This window comes from Falco biarmicus, chromosome 11 (assembly GCF_023638135.1).
Source record: "Falco biarmicus isolate bFalBia1 chromosome 11, bFalBia1.pri, whole genome shotgun sequence".
Taxonomy (NCBI): Eukaryota; Metazoa; Chordata; class Aves; order Falconiformes; family Falconidae; genus Falco; species Falco biarmicus.
Window position 1 is genome coordinate 2,272,253 of NC_079298.1, and position 17,177 is coordinate 2,289,429.

General features: G+C 49.1%; 1 long non-coding RNA gene across 1 annotated transcript; it reads left to right on the forward strand.

The window, feature by feature from the left end:
* Nucleotides 1–212: 212 nt before the first annotated feature.
* On the forward strand, nt 213–6,651 carry LOC130156770 (uncharacterized). Its single transcript, XR_008824600.1, has 3 exons — nt 213–373; nt 1,633–1,830; nt 4,442–6,651. It is a non-coding gene; the product is annotated as an uncharacterized LOC130156770 (long non-coding RNA).
* The last annotated feature ends 10,526 nt before the right edge of the window (nt 6,652–17,177 follow it).

Below are 17,177 nucleotides of genomic sequence, written 5' to 3' on the forward strand. Positions count from 1 at the left end.
CCTACAGCTCCCAGCATGCCCCGGGAACAACCTGGCCATGGGGCGGCCCCGGGCCTACAGCTCCCAGCATGCCCCAGGACCAACCTGGCCATGGGGCGGCCCCGGGCCTACAGCTCCCAGCATGCCCCAGGACCAACCTGGCCATGGGGCAGCCCCGGGCCTACAGCTCCCAGCATGCCCCGGGGCATGCCTTCTCCCAGCAGGCCATGGGACATCCCTGCCCTGCAGTCGGGCCCTGGGGGGACACCAGCCCCCAGCCCGGGCCCTGTAGGCCCCATGGCCCCTTCCCAGGGCTGCCCAAGCACAGGCCCCAGCCCCGGAGCCCCCGTGGGACAGGGACGAGGGGAAGGGAGGCACCGAGCGGCAGGGAGAGGTGGGTTAAGGCGGAGGGGTGGCCGGAGAGGGACAGGAGGCGGCCAGAGGGGCAGGGGGAGCAGGAGGGGCTGGGCAGGGATGGAGAAAGGACAGGGACTGGGCAGAGGGGTGGAGCGGGACAGAGATAGAGGGGCAGGGGGTGCCGCAGAGAATGCAGGATCAGCAGCAGGAGAGAGGGCTAGGGAGTGGAGCGGAGGGGCGGGAAGGGGGACAGAGGCACAGACCAGCACAGGCAGGGCGAGGGGACAGGATGAGCAGGCTGTGGCCTTGGCAGTGGGCGGCAAAGCTGCTTCTGTGGGTCTTTCCTTTCCCCCTCTGCCCTTATCCCCTCCCCACCCTTCCCCTCGATGAGGCTGTGTCTGTGGTGTGCCTGCTCTGGTGAAAGGAGCTCCTGCACCAGCCTGAGGGCAAAAGAAGAGGGGCAAGGAGCAAGCTGTCCCAGTCCTTAGTTTGCAGGTTTAATGTATCGGCCCTGTTCAGAAAACACAGCGTGTCTGTGTGTCAGTGGTGCCGGCAGATTTTTTTTCTTTATAGCAATTTCTTTAAATACCAGGCTTCATGCAGAAGGTTCACACGGTGCTGTGCTTGTAGTAAACGGAATTGCTTTTATGCATGCTGCATTCTGGAGGTGGCAAGTGCCAGGTTAGAGATGAAGATGGAAATGAAAGCAAGTGACGCACACGCATGGTGATCCTGCCACAAGCATGCTGTGTATTGACCTGGGAGAACGCTGCAGGGACTCTCAGAAGTCAAGGTTTTCAGTGCTGTTTCTGTGTTTGATACCCAAGGGATGGTTTCCCTCTGCATGCGTTTCTGGGCAGGCATGTGCATGGACCATAGGTGTGTCTCTATGGTGTGGTAAGTGGGACTGCTGGTAGCTTTCCATTTCATTCCAACTCAAAAGTAAAGAAAGATTGTACCTGCAAAAGAATTCAAACGGCCGTCTTTGTTTCCCAGAGCAAGCATACAAGCATGGGGGAGCGGTTTACAGGTTCAGAACTTCAGCCAGCTCTGGATGGTAAACCCTCAGGAGAGGAAAGAGAAGCCCCACTTTTTTAACTACAGCTCTGCTTCCCTTAATGTGTCTTCTTGTTAGATTGTGTCGGTAGTCAGATTAAAAGCACATGATTAAACTGTGCTTCTTTATGAAGATATTTGAGGGTAATTTACTGTCTTCAATCCTCTTACGAGTGGGGCACTCTGTTGCCCTGTGGGCAGTACAGTGTCGTGACTGGTAATTTTCCTTTTCTTGCCTAGTGTACGGATGCATTTATGAAGGCAAGTGTTGGGTCTTATTGGCGCCGCACAAGAAACCAACGTGTGAAACCCAGACATTCACTGTTAGAAACAGGAAGAAGCTGTGGGCCCTTGCTTCAGATTCTGCAAAAGATGTACCAAGGCTGAGGAATTTGGCAAAAAGGGAAGAAATGCCGTAGCATAACTTTGGGATGGCAGGTGAGGTTTCCATCAGTCTTCCTCAAACGTAGCAGCCTCATTTGGTTTGCGGATGTGGTGTTGAACTCAAACTGCGAGACTAGTTTCCTTTATTGCGGGTGGTACTGTAGCACACGTACCTTTCATGTCCCAAGTGAAGTTGCCAAGGCTCTAGTTAAACTTCTGCAGAACCACCTCAAATTTTCCATAGTGCGTGATTTCCTTCAACAGTCAAGTCCAGGTCTGTGGCATACAATAACCCCTACCCCATTTGGGATCTGGATGTGGTTGATTTTTAATTCAGACTTATCTGCTGTTAGAGATGTTCGGGTTTTGGTCCAAATAGGGAAATGCTGATTGTGTGCATTCTTTTGTTTTTTCATAGTGTTGTTCCATGTTTAGTCATTTGTTCCTTACAAAAATAATGTATGGGTGTCTATGGAGCTGGAGGTGTTTACGTTCTTGTGGCTGAATGTAGCAGTGGAGCTATCTTGCTGTATTTAAATCAAGAGGAGCATAATGTAACTTCACTTAAAATCTGGTCTTGGTAGGCAGATCCTACCCTGATAAGCATTTAAAACAAAACAAAACAAAAAAATCAAAAAAAATCAAATCTGTGACAAGGTATAGGTGGAGCACCTGAACGGGTGCAAGGCAGCAATTCTCTTGCTGATATCCACACATTGCAGAACTGTTGCCATCATGACCTTGAAATAGTGAGCCGTTAATGTTAACTACTAGCAGCTTGTGAACCTAACACCTAAAGGTAGAAAATAATTTCCCACTGCCACCTTTTTTTAATTTTCTTTTATGTTTTAAAGTTTCTGATTTGATACTTTCTGATGTATTTGAAACCTGTGTCATATCCTACGAAGTTTGTGACAAGTGTGTGGCAGATGGGACTTTTCTGCTTGGAGAGGTAGTGAGATGGAGAGTGGAGAATGGTTTTATGGCACAAGTGTAGAAGTATAAAAAGAGATTAAGAGGCTTGTGTACCTTGCTGCCAGTTCAGTGGCATGAGAATTCCTGTAATGACAAATTCCTTCTGGCTCTGAAGGAATGAACGTGCCAGCCTGCTGAGTTTCCAACCAGAGCAACACTAGCAATGGATGTCGTTCCCAAATGGTGAGGTGGTTGTAAGCTTCATCAGTAGTAGAAGCCGTGGAGAAAGTCACGAATCATCTGCCGTTCTGCAAGTCAAGTGCTTGGCTCTTTTGTCACTAGTGTTGATTTAAGGGTGCATTGCTTATAAATAGCACTTGACCTTTGTAATTCTTCATACTGCTAAGTTCTGGGTGCCATCAGAGAACCACTGTGCTGTGAAGGCCCTGTAAACATACGGCGATGTTTGTGTTTATCCATTTTGCCTTCCCTTAGATGATGTTATTTTGTCATTTGAAACCTTAGTGGCAGGATTTGGGGCTTTATCCTGATCAGGCATCTAAGGGCCAGCTCTTGGCTGCAGCTGCAGCATAAGTATTCAGGTGGTTTGAGCACCAAATGAAACTTCCACTTGGCTGTCATTTTGGCTTTTCCCTTCCTCTTAATTTTCATATTTTAATTAAGAGTTTTAAGTATTTGGCTTCCTTACAGAAAAAAACCCCAGTGCTATCCTTGTCCTGTTATGATAAGGCCCTAATCTGGAGGGCAGAAAGCTGAGACCACCAGGAAGATGTTGAGAGGAAGGGGAAGAATGTTAGAGCCATGAGTTGGGTGTTCTGAGATCTGAGGAGATGGAAAAGGTGCCTCCCAGGTAGCTAAAGGGGAGCACAGGAGAGCAGCTGGGAGCCAGAAGTGTGGTGTGGGCATATGGAAGTGCTACGCTGTGGTGTGTTAGGCAAATTATTTTTAGGAACCTTCACGTTTGTTGTCATTTCCCAGGCTCCTGAGGTGCAGGAATGCTGGAGGCAAGAAGCTGCCAGCATCAACTACGTGGAGAATGAACACTTCTATCTCCATTTCACTTTCCTCACTTCTGTGTTGCGGTGGCAGGGCAGTACAGACCCTGACCCGGACCCGGACCCTGACCCTGACCCTGCGAGTACGCAGGCAGCTTGTGTGGCCAGTGCCGGTGTGGTTCTGGCACAGAGGATCAAGCTCTTCATGCTTCAGAGCTGTCAGGCTGACACTCTTCAGCACTCAATGAAGCTCTAAATTACAGCTAAAGGAAGACAGAAGTTTTGCTTCAGAGCTTGATAATGTCGTTCTGATCCATCCTTTTGCTTGTTCAGTGGCTACAGAAGGGAACCACTGCCTTGGTAGGAGCATCCATTGAGTTCTTCATGTGTGATATTAGAGGATCATTGTGTCTGTTTATGCATGAGACCATTACAGTAGGTGTTTTGAAGATGTTCACGTGTGGTACATTAAACCTTTGCCAGTAAAACAGTAAATCCACGCAGTGGGGTCTAAAGCACACAGATCCAGTGCGATCCTCCAAAGAGCTTTGAAAGTGTCTCCCCAAGGGTACAGACCTGGCTGTTGGTGATTCTGTTGAACTGCCTTTTATAGCAGGTTGCTTGGAGAAGTTGCTATGTCTGAAGTCATCTTCTGGGGGCCGAATGCTGCAAATGGTAGAATGTTTAAGGAAGCAAATGAATAACCTTCAGACTTGATTTTACTCTTTTAACAGATTGTACACAAATGGGAGGCCTGAGCAGGCTGCATTTAGCAGGGGAACATGACCTGACTGCACAGGAGGCAAGGAACTCTCTTCTCTCGCTGACCATGAGCCCTCAGTTTCAAGGCAGATGTGAAGAGGAATATTTGACCCGTGGGAAATGCAACTTCAGATACGTAACCCAGGTGGGACTGCCATGTGAGCCCTGTGATAGGAGCCGTGTATCCCAACCGTGAACGTAGAGGTTGGGCCCAGTTTTTAGCTTGGTTCAGTATGAACTCTGCTGACTGATTCTGTGATCAAGAGCAGGCAAGTCTGCCCCCTGAGAGGATGTTGTCGTGGGTGGAAGGGTTGAAGTGCAGTGACTGAATCAACAAACAGGTGGTTTGAAAAGTCTTTTGGGCGAGGATCTGGTACGCTGGTGTAATGCCTTTTCCCTTTACAAAGGTGTCCAGTAAACACAAGTGTTCCTGCATGTGTCCAGTAGCGCAGAGACCTCTGTACTTTCTTTGAACTGATTGTTGTGTAAGATCTGGGGGTTTGGGGACAGTTCTGAAAATTGTTCAAAAGGTGTCTTGAATGTTGGGTGAAATGGGTCATCACTTCCATAAACCTCTAGCCTGTAAAGAAGAGCCATGGATGTAAGGAGATTTTCTTTTTTTCTCTTTTTATTGTTACTGGGAGGAAAAGCAGTGATTAACTATTGGCCTGTGATACCCCCAGGTGCAGACTGTGCAGTGCATTTGAGGTGGATCACTCCTGTACTGCCAGGACTGAGCCCAGACTCCTCAATGCTTTGCACACTGGCACTGGAAGTCCTTGTGCAGCTGTGGGTACTGGCTTTCTGTGCTGCAGTGTGAAAAACACAAAACACTGGGGTTAAGGTTTGCAGAGAAGTGGGAAAAAGTTGATTATTTTGTGCTAGGAAGGGAATGTCCTGTAGTTTTCAAACTTTGCACCTCTCCACTTGGCATTTAAAACTGCTTTTAACTCTGCTGCTATGTTTCAACGAGAGGGAAGGTGTCTGGTTGTCACAGATGATGCGTCCCATCAAGAAGGATCTTTCCCTTCTGAGTTGAGCTTTCTTTGCTTGACGTGGAAAGTGCCTTAACCTGAACGATTTCAGATGGCAGTGAAGGAATTACATCGACATGGGGATTTAGAGACAAATCCAAACGTATGTCGTCTTACATTTCAGTATATGATTTTTTAAAATCAGGATTTGCTGGGTTTTGAGCAGCAGACCCATTTTGCATGTGCCTACATAAACCCCATTTTTATGGATAGATGCATGCAGTATGTTTCGTGATGTGATACTTAATTACATATAAGCTGTTCTATGCTGTGCTTTTCTGGGATTGTCGTAGTCCTTTGAAACGCAGCCCTGCGCATCAAAGGGGCAAGCTGTGTCATCTGCTTTCCCCCACAACACAGAGCAATGTAACTGTCATAAATACAGGCTGAGCAAAACTAGTTGAGAGATTTGTGGGCTACTGTTAGCATCACAGTGGGCCAGGAATTAGCCCATGCTTACTAATAAGTTCCTGTATTTTAATTGTCCTATGCCACCTGAGAGGCAGGACAGTGTCAGGACACTTTCCCAGGGAATAAAACTGGACATGTTTGCTTCTCTCCGAGGGTCCCCTATGTACAAAGCATCCTTCAGCACAATCTGGGTGCTTGGTGTTCTCAAAAGGACCCAAAGGGATGAAGTTCACTCCTCCTGCCTGTGTGACAGCAGGAATTATGTCTGCAGCTGTGCTTCTGCGCACTTCGAAACTGCCTCCGTTTCTTTGCTTAGCCAACCAGAGAAAAAAGCCAAAAAACCCTAAGCTGAGTTGGCAACAGTGTCTTGCTGTCCTCTCTGAAGGAAGTAATTTACCATCATCTCGCAGCTTGTCAAACGTGCACCAAGTGTGAAGAAGAACATGACGTGCACTGTCCTAAGCTCTCAGCAGGTCAGGTTTTGCTGTCCTCTGGAAACTGTCTAGCTCCTCAGTTTTTCTCCACAAAGGACACATTGTTTGGAGTAGTGATGAGGTGGCCCCCCAGATGCCCCAGCTTTATTTCTAAGTCCTATTGAAGTATTTTGCCTCCTGAAGAGACTGTGTTCCTCATGAGGAACGGTTACTTCGAAATAAAGTGACCCCCTTTCCGTCTAAAGGGATGGAGCTTGAGACTGTGGAGGTGGAGGTGCTTGGTGAGGGAGGCAGTCAGGCAGGGCCAGTCTGGGGTGCCCAGCTGCGCAGGGCAGTGATGGCACCCGTGTGCCTGGCGAATGCTTCTCTCGCAGTGTCGCAGGGAGAAGGTGTGAGGGTGCTGGGAGAGAGCTGGCGCCCCTGGGAATGACAGCAGCTGAAGGTGAGGGCTGGCTGCGTGGGCAGCAAAGGGTGAGCCAGCCATTCCCTTTGCAAATGCAGTGGAGAGGGAGGGAGCCCCTCCATCAGCACAGCAACGTCTGCTGGGGCAGGGCCGGAGGCACCGGCACCCAGGGCAGGGCTGGCAGGGGGTCTGAGAGAGCCACTCCGCCACCGCCTTGCTTACTGACCTTGTGGGGAAATCGCTTTGGGGGCAGCGATTAAAAAGTGCGTGCAAAGTTTTTAGGTCCAATTGGAACACTGAGAAGGGGTTCGGGGCCTTTCTCAGAGCGCCGCACGTTGCATAGTCATGTGTCATACACAGGTTTGGTGGCTGGTTTCTCGCTTCTAATGCAAACGCGTACGCATCCTCAGTAGCACTGCTGAAGTGTTTTACGGACTACGCATGCTCCCCAAGTGGGATTTTGGCCTCTTTGGGGCAGAACTATTTCAGTTAGAGGTCCCCATCTCCCACTGCCACCATTATCTTTGTCCTATTTTAAACTCATTTTCTGTTGATGTCAGTGGATCCCAAGACCTGATCAGCTTGTGTTCTCTTGCAGCCAGAACTTTCCTCATTGGAAGTCTTCTTCCTGCGCAACTTAGATAATGGTGCTCTTTCCACTACCTGCTCTTTGTTTCTCACCCCTGCCAAGGCTGCCTCCCTTGATGGGAAGTCCCTTCATTTGTAAATACTTTAGAGAGTGGGTCAGCTCGGTGGAGGTGTCACCTCGACAGAGGAGAAGGTGGAGCGTCAGATCTCTGCATGTGGCAGGGGCTGCATTAACCCTCATCTCCCACTGCGTGAATGACCGCAGGCAGAGGCACTGTGCAAGGAACATCAAACCTTTAATGAATTAAGAAAGACAGATCTGGTAGAGGGCTGGGGCTGCAGTGGGTGGGTGCAGGTCACACGTCAGAGGGATCTGTGCTCCACACCTTCTCTATCAATATATCAACGGTGACTGGAGCAGCGTGGAGCACCTTGTCTCCCAGTGTTCCTCAGGGTTCTGGCTCGCTTGCTGGGCACGTAGTCGCTATTGGATGGCCTCTGCTTGCTGCTGCCCCCCTGCTCCCCACTACAGCCCACTGCCGTGGCATCCCTGTGTGGCTTCCCCTCCCAGAGGGTTTTGGAGCTTTTTGCCACCGGGCACACCACCATCTTCTTCCTCTTCTTGGGTGGCATGCTGCCCCATGGGGACATCTCTGGCATCCCGAGGGTGTCAGCCAATGTGGGGCGCTTGGCCTGTTTACCAGCAGCCTTGCCTGATCTGGGCACCACCCGGCAGGAGAAGATGCCCGGTGGTGGTGGCAAGCGGGTCAAAATGACCGGGGGCTGCCTCCGCAGCACCTCCTCCACCAGCTGGGCCATGCGGGGCGGATGATGCTGGGGTGCAGTCGGGGGGCTGGCCAGGGGACTATTCAGCAGGATCTGCTGAGGACCCTCTGGGAGACCCTTGTGGGCACCCTCTGAGCATCCCTTCAAGGGGCTCTCCTCTGAAGTGTCCATAGGACCCTCCTGAGAGGGCTCCATGGGGCTCTCTGGCAGCCGGGTGGGGAAGACCGCTGCCAGCCCACCCTGCTTGCCTTTGGCGTCCAGCAGGGGGGATGTTGCCACCCTCTGCCAGGAGGGGTTGGTGTCCTCCTGCATTGCGGCCACCACTTGGTCCTTGGGACAGTTGCCCTCCATCATGCACTCCAAGAGGTCAGGGATCCTGTTGAGGGTGGTGGTCAAGACAGGGACATCAGGGACACCACGGTCGGTGTCCTCGCTGCCCCCCAGCCCTGCCACCAGCGATTGCTCCTTGGAGCAGCCGCCCTTTGCCATGTACTCTGAGAACTCCGGGAACTTGTTGAGGAGGGTGGTCAAGCAGGAGCCGCTGAGAACTTCAGGGAGCTCCAGGATGCTGTCGAGCCAGGCGAGCGGGTCGCTGCTGTCCACGGTGGACGAATGCTCATCCTGAAACTGCAGATTGTCCTCTGCCAGCTCAGGGAAGGCCTCGTTGAAGGCATCTGGCCCCAGCTCGGGCAGGTCCAGGAGATTCTCTGGGCTTGGCGGGGTGGTCACCACTTCTGAAAAAGCAAACGAAGCCAAGCCACCCCCAGGGTGATGCAAGCCTTCCTTGGTGCAGGTCACCCCCTATGGGCTCTGCCACCCTGCAGACCTCACCTTGGTGCTTGATCCTGCTTCTGCCAGAGAGCATATCCAGGGCGGGCTGGCAGGGGGTGTCAGCAGGGACGCCATCCTCACTGGCCACCACGTCGTTGTTAAAGGCCTCCAACAGCTTCTGGGCGCTGCCAGGATGGGTGCGGAGCACAGGGGAGACCTGCACGCAGTGCTGAGCCGCAGGGTGTTGGGGTGGCAGGGGCCCAGCATGGGCAGGGACATTCAGCACAGTGCAGCCCGTAGGGTAGAGGGGCTGTCCCTGGCCCACGTCCCATGGGCCCAGCCCCACTGGCTGGTGGGGCACAAGTGTCCCCATCACCACTTGCTGTCCCTGGCCATAGGCAGGGGGACAAGGAGCAGGCAGCGGGGGCAGCTGCACACCGCTGGGGAGCTGCAGCACGTGTGGCAGCTGCACGACCTGCCCCGAGTCCCCCAGGGGGCCCTGCACCCCCTGCCAGGTTGCCAGGGCGGGCTGGTGGGTGACAATGTGGAGCTGGGAAGGCCGAACGGTGATCAGCAGCCCCGGGACAGAGGGCAGCACACCAGAAGTGACCGGTGGCGGCATGGTCAGGGTGGTGAAGCTCATGCTGGGCACCTCTGGTCCTGTCGGCAGCTGGAGGGGGAACCTCTCTGTGGGCAGAAGCGAAGGGGGGTGATGGGGTGAGATGCTGGCCGGCACAGCTGGTTGGGGGTTACCCGAAGGGCAGGAGCACCACGAGGAGCGTGCTGCTCTGTGCTGCGGCAGTTGGCCAGTGTGGCGTTTGTTGGGGCAGTGTTCTGGGGTTCCATCTCCATGGCGATCATTATGCCAGCACCTGCGTCAGCCAGCGTTGTGACAGTTTGACTTTTAATGACAGAACAACTTCCCAACTCAATGGTTTCCCATCCTGCTGATGCCTTCCTGCCCTCAGCGCTGATTTCCCACCCCCACCATAGTTTCCCATCACAACTGTTTTTTGGGTTGGGAGTTGAGTTTCATGTCAAAGGGGAGTTTTCACCTAAATTTCTGTTGATGTCAGTGGATCCCAAGACCTGGTCAGCTTGTATTCTCTTGCAGCCAGAACTTCCCTCATTTGAAGGCTTCTTTCTGCCTTCTTTCAGCCAGGGCAGGGCTGGGAGGGAGTTTGAGAGAGCCACTCCTCCACTGCCTTGCTTAGGGACCCTGTGGGGAAATTGCTTTGGGGTGGGGGCAATTCGAGAAAAGTGGGACCTCAGAGAAGCATAGTATTACAGGAAGCTTTTTAGGGTAAGAGACAGCTATCGCTTTCAGGATGGCTGGCATTCACCATCCTAAATGTGTGCTGCCACGGCTCCCTAAGCAGCGCAGCCTGCAACCTCAGCACGTGCTGACAGGAGTAACGGGGGCTGGAGCGGAGTGGAGAGCCCGCGGCCAGGTCCTGTTATGCTCCTGCAGGAAGGGGAACTTGACGGTACCACAGAGCTGATGAGATGTCCACTGCCATGATTTTCCCTTTTATAACAAATTCTACCAGGGACGAGCAATGACGGAAAAGGCAGGAATATGGTTACGCCAGTACTTCACAGTCCCTTGAACTTGTTGTAGTTCCAGCGTACTGGATGGGTTGTGCCCAGATTCTTTCTTTTCCAGTGTGTCTGGTGGAAGAGAGGCAGCTCCTGCAACCCACCAGACTCCTTGGAATTTAGCTTCTCGTGCTGGCCCTTGGCACTTTGACTCTGGGACTTCCAGTCCCAACTTGATTAGTGTTGCCCAAATGGTTTTCATTGCATCTGTAATGCTTTCTGGCCCTTCTGCCCTGCTGAGGATGCCATCGATGTATCGATAGACTGTGAGGCCAGGTGGAATGGTGATCTGTGCTAAGGCTGTGGCCAGAGCATTGTGAGCGATAGTGGGGCAGTGTTCGTATCCTTGCGGAAAACTGTTTGAAAACATACTGAGTCCCGCTCCAGGCAAAGGCAAACCGGGCTTTTTCTTGTGCGTGGAGCAGAATCACGAGGAATACATCTCTAACATGTAAAGCATCTAAAGCTAACCTAACATCTATGCTAACCCTAATGTCCCACAAGAATCACTGCGTTACTGACAATGAAAGGAGAGGAAACAGCACTGTGAGAACGAAAATATCCCACTAAGTCAATTTTTTTGTCTACCTATACAGCAGAAGTGTTCTTTCGTGTTAAAGTCAGAGTATGTTCTGATTTGCACTGCCCTACTAAATAGTTTTATGCTGGAAAGGTTTACTGAGAAATAATTGTTAGTGTTCTTCCTGGTTATGCACCCACATCTTATAATGAAAAAATTAGATGATAACGTCTTTGCTGTGCTACACTGTTCTATAACTGAGAGTTAGGTTGTGTTTCATTTTAAGCATTCTCAAAAAAATACGGATAGTTACAGCTTTTACTAACAGCACTGCGGCAAATGTGAATTCACAGGTGGGCTTTTAAGCCTCACCTCAGCATGTTTGGTGTAGGAACAAACATTACAAGTACTCTAGTATTTTTGCCAATGCTTTCCTGCACAAATTGTATTAAAAGCATAGATTCTTCTGGTCTTCCATGCAGAAAGTATGGTGAGAATAAATCTGATATTAAAATGACTTCTTCAGATGTCAGAGGTTTATTTAGAAATGTCCACTACCTGTATTTTTTCTTATATACTTGCAGCGGGTCGTAACAACCTGCAGAGAAGATATGCAAAGTATGTCATCCCTATTATTTCCATTCCTGGGTTATGATAGAATTTGGCACAGAATATTAGATCAGTTGCAAAAAGTAGTGCTGGGCCACGCATATTCGGATTGATCCATGATCCCAGGTAGCTGTATGGGATTTGGTAATTTTCTTTAGTAAGTAAAGGAAAACTGCATGTATTATAGAAATGAGAATTTAGTGAGACAAAGGGCAGGTCCAGTTCCTTTTCGACTACTACACAGAGATATTCTAACACATCAAATGAAAAGAATTTCTAAAGAACTAGACCTTTCTGAGCTGGAGAAGAGGTAGATGAAATAGAAAAGATAGAACTAAAATCTGCAGCAAAATATTGCCTCTAAAGGAAGATGTGTTGGGGTTTTTTCTTTCACGGAAACAAATGAACAATTACTCTGCGATTCTCCAGACTGGAAATTTGCAAAAAGCTGTGTAGTGTGGTTTTCAGTAGTATAAAAAGCAAAAGTTCTTCAGGGTTTCAAGTACACCTTTGCAACAGCTGTGAAAAAAATGCAAGCATGCAGATTGTTCCATTGTATGAAAACACCTTCATTTACTACTTATTTGTCATACAGGGAATAAACTAGCTGTGACGACTGTTGGAAAGTTTTAGGTGAATAAAAAAATCCTCCAAACCAGGAAAAATACTGTGCTATCAGGTAGCTGCAGCTTTGCTGTGTGAGCTTAATATTCACGTAGAGACTTTTTCTAAATGTGTCACTTAAGGCAGGGATGGCTTCTAATTCTAAAAAGTCATATGCCTAGAGCAGTCACTCATGTGCCACATACAGGATTTTTATGCTAACACTATTAAAAAATTTCCCTAGAAAATTTTCCACCTCCTTCGAGTAAATACAACCGATGTCCCTAACTGTCTCAGTTTCCTATTCCACCATAGGTTGCTGTATTTCAAAGACAAAGTTAACCAACGGCTGGTTACTAACCGAGGGCTCAAACCAATTTTTGCAGCAGTCAGGTAGAGAGTGGCCATTTAGTCTGGACCCACTGAAGTGCCAATGTAAATACAAACAAAATAAGGTCTATCAAACTTTAGATTCTCTAGCAAAACAACGGAAAGGATATGAAGAACTACGTCTTGTCTACTGTCTGTTTCCCATACGTGTTGTGATCGGCTCCCTGGAAAACAAGAGGCTGGACTGGTCCTGGCTGTGCCCATGAGCTTGCCAGCTGAGTGCTAGGTGGTAGCAAGGAGAGCACTAGAGAAAAGCACAGACCCATTGACCCAGCACCACCGTTCTGGTGTTCTTCATGCATGTGAGGCCTGTTAGCCATTGTACTTGTATTTATTCTAACACGGGACATCAGTCAACAGTCACAACACCGGTGGATTACCAGCACTTCCGTCATATGCTTCACATATAGTGTTAAAGGAGAAATTTACACAGACGTGGGTACCACTAGGTTTGCTTTAATCGCCCCTCAGAGCTGGGCCACCGCCCCAGCGAGTGGCAGAGAGCAAAGGGATACAGCACAGCTTATATACACTTATCAAATCATTAGTCAACGTCCAAAGTTTTTAGAAGTTTCCTTTGGTCTCGTCCATTCTGCAAATCCATCACCTGACCCTGTCCCTGTTGATTCATCTATTTGCTTCCAGTCTCTGCCTCGGTTCCAAGCTCCTCCTCGGATCGTGATCTTCTTTCTGCCTGCTTTAACTCACACACTCCTTCAAGCACACTTAGTCTTTGAACAGCAATTCCTATTCACATATACTGATTTTTTTTTCTTGAAACACCTGCATTTCTGTGAGCACCTGTGTGCACAAGGTGATCATCTGTTGTTTCTCTGTTCTCCCAGTGATTAACTGGACTGGGTGTTAAACCAGCCTTGGATTAGGGCTATACTGGGGACGAGGCCTGGTTCTGCCACTTAGCTGCTTTAGCACTTTAAATTTCTGAATTCAAAACACATTTTCTTTAACAAGCAATACCAGAACAATGGAGAACAATTAACAATGGTTTGGTCACTGCCGTGACAAAATAATGACAATTATTATTTCTGGTGTAGGTTGCTGTATGTCGTATTTATGAAACTAGGATTTGCCGGAAGAAAAATGTTCTATTTCACACCCACAGATGAGCTCCCTGAGATGAGCATCCATGTTTTAACAAGCCTTTACATCAAAGGCTGTAAACGAGTGTCAGTCTGCACAACCAGCTGGGAATCTTGTGTTGTTCCAGGCACATATTTTTGTCCCATTCAATACCTTGTCTGTGTGATTTGCCTTTAGTCTGTCCTGTGCTTTCCTGCTAAAGATTTATAGGCTTCAGTCTTCTGATACTGCTCCAGCTCCCGCATCTAATGCTCCTTATCTCTGTCTGCTCCATCAAGGTGTCGCTGAAACAAAGAAGTCCAAGAGTACCAGGGAGTTGCCTCCCCTTCAGGAGGACGGGAAGAAAAACAGCTTGCCAGATGAAGTGCTGATCCATTTCACCTATGCAAACAGGAAAGGAGCGAAGAAACAATGAGAATGTACGTGAGATGCAAAGACGCAGGATTTCTGGATAATATTGCTGTATTCTGGTGTGTCGTGTCCGTGTCTCCCCACCCTCCCGCCTTTCCCTTTTTTTTTTTTTAAATTCAAATCACTATTCTGTTAACTCTTTTATTTTTAGATCAAGCTTTAACGTTCAGACCTGTCACAGCAGGGTTCCAATACGCCCTTGGTTTTTTGCCCCACAGAAAAAAATGCACTACCATTCTACAACCACACACTTTTCCCATCTGAGAGGCGAACAAAACATCATGGCTATTGGAAAAGAGTAGCATAAAGATAAAAGAGCCTAGGTGATATCAATTTAAGCTATCTACGTTTAGGTTAAAAGAAAACTTCAGGCTAGGAAGAAAAAAAATATTTCACACTTGCATAATAGAATGAGCTTAACTGGAGAACTCTTTAGGGGGAACAATGAACTGAAAACCATTTAAGGAGTGGTCACAACACTTGATAAACGGCTCTTTTCCAGAAAAAAAAAAAGTTGCTGAGCAAGTTTTTCATCCAATGAGTTTAAAATTCAATGGAAATAAGTATTCAATCTGAGTGAACATTAGTCACTGGGCATGCCTTTTTATTTTCATTACGTCATCACAAGAATACATGCAATAGTTATAAATTTCGTGCATTTGCAAACCTGTTTTGATGCTGCTGAGGACACAGTTAACGTTCTAGATTGGGGTGCAAATTTAGTGATGCTGGGTTTGCGTTTCTGTTGGACACTGTATTCTTCCAGAAGACATTAATTCTTCTCTTCTGTCTCCAGCAATGTGCTGCTGACAGAGTACAGTAACCGACTCAAAAACAGCAGAAGTGTTTCCTCAGCTTGTGTCTTGGATGGATTGTTTTGAATCACTAAGGAGGAGTTCTACTCTACTACCTGTAAGTAGATGTCCTAGGTTTTCTAGCACAGATCTATACAGTTCTTTAAATATTTCTTTATATATATATATATATATATATGTTTCTTATAAAACTTAAACAAGAAGAATGATTTTTAGGGTGTTTGCTGTATAACTATAGTAATGGTCTTTTTCTAGGGGAGACTCGCTATTCGGTCAGCTCAACCAGTCCTTATTTCAGTCAATTCCAGCCAGCTCAGCGGTCCTTATGCTCACCAAACACAACAAGCAGTAGCAGGACTGCAAGGCTGGAACAGGGGAAGCGCGAGGCTTTCCCTTCAACTGTTGTATCGGACAACTAGTTTGCTAGTTGCTGCAGCTCAGACACTTTTCCCCTGGGTTGCGGGACACTCACCCACACACGGTAGTATACTATTGTTATCGATTTCTTAATAAGTTAAGATTGATTGACTTTATTTGATTGATTATTTGATTTTATAGAATTATTTTATAGAATAGAAATATAGAAGGATAAAAATATATTTTGAGGAAACTTATAATTGCTCAGTAAAAGCTGCTATGAGACCCTCTGTACATCCTGTACCAAGGCCAGAAGAATGGGCTGGAATTATTGTTGAAACTTCGGTAATAATTTAGGGTTTGAAAGGTTTCTTTGTATCTGACCAGTCTTCTGTATGTAGAAAGTGTATTGAGATGTCAGAATATGAGATTAATGGAAATTGGGAGGAGTCGACTGGAACAGCTTGTGGTTACCTGCCAAGAAACCGTGAACTTTAGTGGCAGGTAATTCCGGCAGGGGGAGATCGCAACCACCGACTCACATACCACCTACCCAAATCGTACCCCAGACCCATTTCTAGACCTTTCTAAGCTCTACTGCGCAGAATCGGATATAGGAGGAGAGTATGTTAATGATTTACTGGAAATATTATGATTATGTATGAATACTTAATATGTATGAATAAGTTCTATATATGGTGTCTGATTTTGAGACCTGGCGTGCATTGATCGTGAGAGGACTCGCTCACGCACCCGACCGTCAATAAAGAAGTGTCTGCTTATCTACATCACATTGGTGTCGATAAGTTCTTCATTCCGAGATTTCGGTAACACTATGACTCCACCACTTGCTTCGAGAACAACTTCGCAGTCGTTAGCTAGCCAAAACCAGGCTTACGCAGCATTTTGGCTGCGGACAAGTGCAAAAGGCCGCGGTTCCGCATCTCGCCCCAGAAAGCGGGCAGCACAGCTCTTGTGGTGCGCTCCACATGGCTACCAGGGCAAAGTGAGAAGCACCACCACGAGAAGAAGCACCAGCCGCCCGTTCAGAGCCGCGGCGGGCGGGGGCTGGGCTGCCGTTCCGCGCCGGGCCGGGGCTCGGTGCCGCCGCGGGCTCCCCTCAGCCTGCCGGCCCCGGGGCTCTGCGGGGGCCGCCCGCGGGGTGCGGGCTGTGCCCACAGCGGCTGCCTGGGGGGGGCTCGGTCCCGAGGCGAAGCTGCTGGCCGAGAGCAGCTGCCGCTCGGTGTCACAGCCCCCCGGCCCGCCGCTGACCCCGCCCTGCAAGGCGCTGCACTTGCTTACAGACGCCCTGCCGAGAGCAACCGAGCTGCCCCTGCGAGCGGCTGGCACGGCGGAAAGCAAATCCTCGCCGGAGGGTACCCGCTGCCGGGGGGCGGGGGGCGGGCGGCGGGTGGGGGGGAGGGAGGGAGGCAGGTGAAGGAAAGACCCCGCTCCCTTGTCCCACCTTTCAGCCCTGCCGCGTGCTCTGCACCCCTTCACTCCGGTAACGGCTCACTTTCCCGTCGCAGGGAGCGGCTCTGAACACAAGAGCTCGTGATGGCTTAGTGGTGCAAGGGGAAACCTAGTGGGGGCTTCTCCTAAGCCACACATTTACACCGCTCGTTTTTCCCTACTCAGAAAGTGCAGTCTTGCAAAGTCTCTTCTCTTTTGTAAAAAAATAATTTAAAGGTGCTGTTACTAACAGCTGCTTCCAAATGCAAACAGAGCAAATGCACCCGTTCCCCACAGCGAAACAGAGCGCATCATACGCAAAGGACTGAAATGCTTGAGGCACGTAGATGCTTTTGCATACGGAGGCAATGAGTGTGAATGCCGGCTGCGAGTGGGCAAAGGGCAAAGCGCAGGGAACCCCGCA